Below are 6,846 nucleotides of genomic sequence, written 5' to 3' on the forward strand. Positions count from 1 at the left end.
TTATAACATGTTTATCACTTTTTCCAGGGCTGAACACAGGGAGAAAGTAATTTGATACCACATCAGCAAAAGTGTAGAGATGTGACTGTCTCAACATTATAAAAAGACAGAGTTTATCTGTCACAGTCTAGAAACACTCCTACTATAGAAAGATATTCTGCCACAGCTACTTGTTTTGGAGGGTTAGTTTTTACATGAAAACCTTTTCCTTTTTCAGAAAATAAAATCCACAATCCATACTGAGGAGTAAAGAAATGACAGATTCTCTCAGCATTTTCTCTGGCCACATCGATATACCATGACATCTTTTCTGTAAAATGATCCCCGCCTTCACTTCCCAGTAGTGCTGTCCAGAGTCGCAACGCTCTTTACCCAACACGTGGGGATGTCTGTTTGAGTAATCTTTATATTCTCCTGATCTGTACTAAGCCTTTTTCCTTCTTCACTCACTTTAAGAGCAAGGGGAGCAGTCTGGACATCCATAGTGACGTTCTGAGGGAAGAGAATATGGTTTCATGGATTCAGACACAATGTTGACATGGATAGTCTTGCAATTTAGGCTCAAACAATAATCATCTAATAAACATCTGGTAAAAAAAATCCTACCTTTGAATCCAGTCTGCATAAAAGCAAATATGAAGTCAATGGAAAACACTGAGATGATACAATTTAGATTCACATTGGTATGAATATTAGAGTCAAGTAAACTTTACTTAACATTCGGTTATTAACTTTACCTTTTAGATTAATTCCTTTTTCAACAGGTTGTTTCTCATTGATGTGTCCTGCCTCTACAAGCACAAATACCATGAACACACTTAGGTAATTCTACTGAAATGTATAAAAATATTAGTGACTCAAGGAAGACTTTTGGATATGAAGCATGGTTATCAAACATAGGAATGTTATACATCATAAATCATGGACATTAATGGATTACCTTCAATTAGGTGCCTTGTATCTGTTGAATGGAGGGTGGAAGGTAGTATAAAAATGTGATATTTACTTGCGATGTGTGTATTTGCACAAACATTTGACTTAGTCAAATGTACAGTATCTGTTTTATCAACCAAATACAAAGGATTAAGAATGAAAACGTTACCTGGCCTCTGCTCAAGCTCAATTTCTGCTGAAATGCAGAGAAAAACCACACATCCTATTTGATGACACAACATATGATATCTCATTAGATACACATCATATTTCTATTTATTGAATGTCACAGATCACAACAATGTACATTACCTGGGATGCCTTTGCTTTTTTGTGATGACAGCCATGCCAGAGACTCTAAAATAAAACATGATTGTTGAAATGCTTTCTAAGATAAAAAAGTTATTGATAAATAAGGTGAGGGGAAAAAGTATTTGATCCCCTGCCGATTTTGTTTGTTTGCCCACTGACAAAGAAATGATCAGTCTATAATTTGAATGGTAGGTTTATTTGAACAGTGAGAGACAGAACAAAACAAAAAAATCCAGAAAAACGCATGTCAAAAATGTTATAAATTGATTTGCATTTTAATGAGGGAAATAAGTATTTGACCCCTCTGCAAAACATGACTTAGTACTTGGTGGCAAAACCCTTGTTGGCAATCAGAGGTCAGACGTTTCTTGTAGTTGGCCACCAGGTTTGCACAAATCTCAGGAGGGATTTTGTCCAACTCCTCTTTGTAGATCTTCTCCAAGTCATTAAGGTTGAGGCTGATGTTTGGCAACTCGAACCTTCAGCTCCCTCCAGATTTTCTATGGGATTAAGGTCTGAAGACGGGCTAGGCCACTCCAGGACCTTAATGTGCTTCTTCTTGAGCCACTCCTTTGTTGCCTTGGCCGTGTGTTTTGGGTCATTGTCATGCTGGAATACCCATCCACGGCCCATTTCCAATGCCCTGGCTGAGGGAAGGAGGTTCTCACCCAAGATCTGACGGGACATGGCCCCGTCCATCGTCCTTTTGTTGCGGTGAAGTTGTCCTGTCCCCTTAGCAGAAAAACACCCCCAAAGCATAATGTTTCCACCTCCATGTTTGACGGTGGGGATGGTGTTCTCGGGGTCATAGGCAGCATTCCTCCTCCTCCAAACACGGCGAGTTGAGTTGATGCCAAAGAGCTCCATTTTGGTCTCATCTGACCACAACACTTTCACCCAGTTGTCCTCTGAATCATTCAGATGTTCATTGGCAAACTTCAGATGGGCATGTAGATGTGCTTTCTTGAGCAGGGGGACCTTGCGGGCGCTGCAGGATTTCAGTCCTTCACGGCGTAGTGTGTTACCAATTGTTTTCTTGGTGACTATGGTCCCAGCTGCCTTGAGATCATTGACAAGATCCTCCCGTTTTGTTCTGGGCTAATTCCTCACCGTTCTCATGATCATTGCAACTCCACGAGGTGATATCTTGCATGGAGCCCCAGGCCGAGGGAGATTGACAGTTCTTTTGTGTTTCTTCCATTTGCGAATAATCGCACCAACTGTTGTCACCTTTTCACCAAGCTGCTTGGCGATGGTCTTGTAGCCCATTCAAGCCTTGTGTAGGTCTACAATCTTGTCCCTATCATCCTTGGAGAGCTCTTTGGTCTTGGCCATGGTGGAGAGTTTGGAATCTGATTGATTGCGTCTGAGGACAGATGTCTTTTATGCAGGTAACAAACTGAGATTAGGAACACTCCCTTTAAGAGTGTGCTCCTAATCTCAGCTCGTTACCTGTATAAAAGACACCTGGGAGCCAGAAATCTTTCTGATTGAGAGGGGGTCAAATACTTAATTCCCTCATTAAAATGCAAATCAATTCATAACATTTTTGACATATGTTTTTCTGGATTCTTGTTGTTATTCTGTCTCTCACTGTTCAAATAAACCTACTATTCAAATTATAGACTGATCATTTCTTTGTCAGTGGGCAAACGTACAAAATCAGCAGGGCATCAAATACTTTTTTCCCCTCACTGTATGATAGTAACAATTTACAGTATATACACTTCTTTGTTTGCCCAGCATGATGACCACAGATGCGAGAGCAGGAGTAGAGACAGGACCAAATATGCAATACATGCTTTTCTCCAGGCTCCTGCACACAGAAAATCTAATTCACAAATTCACCCATGCGCTCATAAGGCAGAAAGATAGAAAGACACATCTTAAGCATGTTCACATTCCTCTTACATCAGATCATTTTTGGGAAGGGAAGTAGGTTTGATCTGAACGTGTGAATGCTGTTTGTAGGACACTCACCAGGCTGGCATATCTGTGTGTTACGAATCCCTTTGGCCCAGCGGTCTAGGGGGGATGGATACGAGACCCGTAACATAAATCATGCAAATTATAATCGTGACAAGTAACAGTGAGAACCAAAAACCACAGACAACTGAAATCTACCGTCAAACTCAAAAGGTTTATTTTAAACATACGGTAAAGGGGTGTGAGAAAAGGGGCTGAGCTGGACCCAAGCAAAGAAACAATAATCCAAAACACCCCTAAACTAGACTAGCCTATTTCAAGAACAGTTCGCTAACTAACCAAAAATACAGAGGGTGGTCCACCCAGTTCTAACTAGGGTACTTAGACACAGTATTCCTACGGGTAATGTATGCCCATGGGCGATTTGTCTTGGTACCCCCTTTTCCCACCAAACAAACAAACAGTCAAACAACAAAACTATACTCACAGGATTACCGGACAAATGTGACATGTAGTTGTAAAAACAAAAGAGATCAACACAGAGATAGAGAGAGAGAGGGAGGGAGGGAGGGAGGGAGGGAGGGAGGGAGGGAGGGAGGGAGGGAGGGATTGAGAAAATGAACACAAAGATTGATCTTGAGCTGGGGAGAAAACAACTGACTGGGTTTTTAAACCAAGGGAAAGGGACTGTGATAGGTTGAGGGAAAAGGAACAGGTGTCTTCTGATTGGGGACTGATTGATGACTGATTGGGGAGTGATGATTGTCACCTGTGAGGGGAGAAGGAGAGAAAAGAAACACAGGATACACACTTGTATCCGTAACACTGTGGCAGGATTCTGCTCTCCCTCTTCTTCTCCTCAGACAAAGAGACTGTACAGGAGAGCCAATCGAAGTCTGAGGGAGAATGCAGCAGCCAACTACTTACACTCATCAAGCCCTGATAATCTGATTCAGTGGAGAGAGACAGAGCTAGAGAGAGACAGAAAGAGAGATACAGAGACAGAGATAGATAGAAAGAGTGGTTTTGATTTTCACTATGAACATTTTACATCAATTTGTATTTTATCATGCAAGTAGTGTTATTACCATGTGTGTAGAGTACTTCTTGTACATTTCTGAGCTCTGCACCTTCTTTGTTTTCCAGGTGAGTGTAGGTTGTGGTGACCAGCCCACTGATGAACAGGTAACGCTCCCTGGCCTCCTCCTCCTCTTGCTTCAGCAAGAGACACAACTGGGATACCACCTAATACTATTGGAAAGATAGGGAGTTCAACCCCAAAAATAGATAGCACTGTTAGAAGTTCTGTTCTATTTTCAAGAATTGTTCATAAGTTCAACAAAATGAGTAATAGTAGTTAGATTCTGAACTAGATTCCCACCAAAAGCACAGCATCTCTCCCTAAATAAGTTTACATCACATGTTATGTTTGTTTACAGGTTCATCAATTGCAGAAACATAGTCCTCTGCTCCTTACCAATCAGTGTGAGGGACACATTGGCCTTTTCATACCATTGTTCGCTGCTGACACGGCACACATACTCTCCCCTGTCCTCCAAAGTGACCCTCTCTTGTCTCAGGGACACGTTCCCCCTCTCCAGCCCCCCAGTTAGAGACACCCTGCCCCTGTACCGGGGGTCCATAGATGCCTGGATGCTGTGGTCCTTGTATAAAAGACAGGTCAGTTGAAGTTACCAGGCCGGTACCAACGCATCTCCAACGGCTCTGCACTGAAGATAGGTGAGAGTTCACAAGGTAGGGAGATGGAGGCGTTTATCCGGGTCAAGATCGGACCATGAGGGACCACCAAAGTGAAGACCTCTGGGGTAAAGGGTAACAGATAGAAGAATGTACAATGAAGAATTATCATTCACTTTGCCCTGTTTATGCACTCAGTGTTGTTACATTGGACAAGGAAGAGTAGTTATTTACTCAAAAATACTTTGTAACCATTCTTACCAGGGTTTTGAGCTGGGATAGGATCAGTGACAACTGACAGTATCAGCACCCTCACAAATATCCCTGTGTTGAAGAGAGAGGACAACAACACTGTTACATTACCCAGCTAAATGTATAAATCAATCAAACGATCATGTGAACACAGTTGTATGTGTGTTAGGAAAATATCTCTACAAAACAGGGCATTTACATTATGCACTTTGGAATTTCATACAAAGGGATAGTGTGTCTGACAGTGTTGTGTATTTATATCCATGCCAACTTCAACCCATAAAAAAATGCAATAAAATGACTACCAGACAATGTTGCAACGATCATGTGACTTTCACTGATCACAGTAGAGGTTGAAACGGACTAAAAGTCTTGAACAAAACACAAAACGCAGTACGAACGTAATCCTTATTTTGTTAAATTGGTTAATAAACTATTAATTTAAACACCATCTCTATGCACATGATCTTTGATCAGAAACTAAACTGAAACTGGGAAACAAGCAAAACAATCATAATGCCAAGATTAAAACAAGGAAAGGGGGGACTAGGACACCATTCTTCTATGATACGTGAACTCTCAATTCTAGAGGACCATCAGATTACTATATATTTTATATAGGAAGGCTGCAACTCATACAGTGTAATGGAATTAATTTGTACCCGAGTGCATGGTTCCTCTCCCTTGATTTCCTGTTATTGAAAAACCAAAACGCCTGTGATTTTCTGGTAATCCTGTAGACTCATGGCAATCTGAATATCACAATGTATTTGAATGATACTTTGAGTTCCACTTCGTAAATGAGAGAATAGACCAGTAAGCATGATGTAGCTTGTCCACTTGTATGACATTATCTGTGCGTTCACTTTCACCACCAAGGGTAACTGATTTACAAGTTAGCTGCCTACAGTTTCTACTAAGCATGAAGGGGACCCATTGTAGAGACCCATTGCCTTGACTGTCCATGCTTATTTCATACCATCCATACAGTATAACAAACAGTACAACGTTTATTTTGTGAATAAATAATACATCAAATTACCAGCTCTATGACTTGATCAAAACCCCAGCTGTAATAAGGAGACAGTCCAGAAGAATACACAAGGGGAGGAGAGAAAAAAGGAAAAAGTGAGAATCCCATTCTTTAAAGAGGGCAGAGTTGTTAATCATAGACTGAAGTTTATTTGTACCTGAGTGCATGGTCCCTCTCCTTCGCTTTTCCAGCTGTCGTGACATCAAAACCTTCTGTAGGTAATTGGCATGCTGTGGCAAAACATATGACCACGGTGTATTAAAGTTCTCCTTTGGAGCCCAAAATTATAATAGAAAAGAAAATACTCAGTTCTCCCTCTCCTGTCTGTCCACACCCTGCCTTTAAGGTTGTGGACTTACCTTTCACATTCTCCGTGGTGCACTATAAAACTACGCCCAACACCTGTCATTCAGCAGTTTGATTTTTTAATGAGGGATGCGGATAGTGTAGCTTGTCCCTGAGCTGGCCGACAAAAGGTTTCTCACGTCTCTGCCTGCTGTAGGTACTGCAAGTTTGCTCTAAAAGTAACAACAAAGAATGTTAGCAGGTCTGTTAGGAAATGCCTTTGTCACACCATCTGGATAAGGGCATTTTTGTGCTGCACCAGAAATACTCTTAATGGAGAGATGGGAAACTCCTTTTTATTTGTGCTATTAAATTCCTCTTTCATTTACAAATTCATTATTAGGCAC

At 41.2% G+C, this 6,846-nt stretch overlaps 2 long non-coding RNA genes across 9 annotated transcripts; both read right to left on the bottom strand.

The window, feature by feature from the left end:
- Positions 1-36: 36 nt before the first annotated feature.
- LOC115191952 (uncharacterized) lies at positions 37-3,315 on the bottom strand. Of its 6 annotated transcripts, none has more exons than XR_003877811.1 (7): positions 3,226-3,315; positions 2,971-3,061; positions 1,246-1,290; positions 1,103-1,126; positions 941-961; positions 738-791; positions 37-492 (listed from the first exon to the last, which is right to left on the bottom strand). It is a non-coding gene; the product is annotated as an uncharacterized LOC115191952 (long non-coding RNA). The 6 variants fall into 6 exon arrangements; XR_003877810.1 differs by having other exon boundaries at positions 1,103-1,129; XR_003877809.1 differs by having other exon boundaries at positions 1,103-1,156.
- Positions 3,316-3,896: 581 nt separating this feature from the next.
- Positions 3,897-6,480, bottom strand: LOC115191953 (uncharacterized). Of its 3 annotated transcripts, XR_003877814.1 has the most exons (5): positions 6,164-6,274; positions 5,131-5,193; positions 4,649-4,992; positions 4,260-4,422; positions 3,897-4,142 (listed from the first exon to the last, which is right to left on the bottom strand). It is a non-coding gene; the product is annotated as an uncharacterized LOC115191953 (long non-coding RNA). The 3 variants fall into 3 exon arrangements; XR_003877813.1 differs by lacking the exon at positions 6,164-6,274 and adding an exon at positions 6,312-6,480 and having other exon boundaries at positions 3,897-4,422; XR_003877812.1 differs by having other exon boundaries at positions 3,897-4,422.
- Between the last annotated feature and the right edge of the window lie 366 nt (positions 6,481-6,846).

The sequence above is a fragment of the Salmo trutta genome, chromosome 4 (genome assembly GCF_901001165.1).
Source record: "Salmo trutta chromosome 4, fSalTru1.1, whole genome shotgun sequence".
Classification (NCBI taxonomy): Eukaryota; Metazoa; Chordata; class Actinopteri; order Salmoniformes; family Salmonidae; genus Salmo; species Salmo trutta.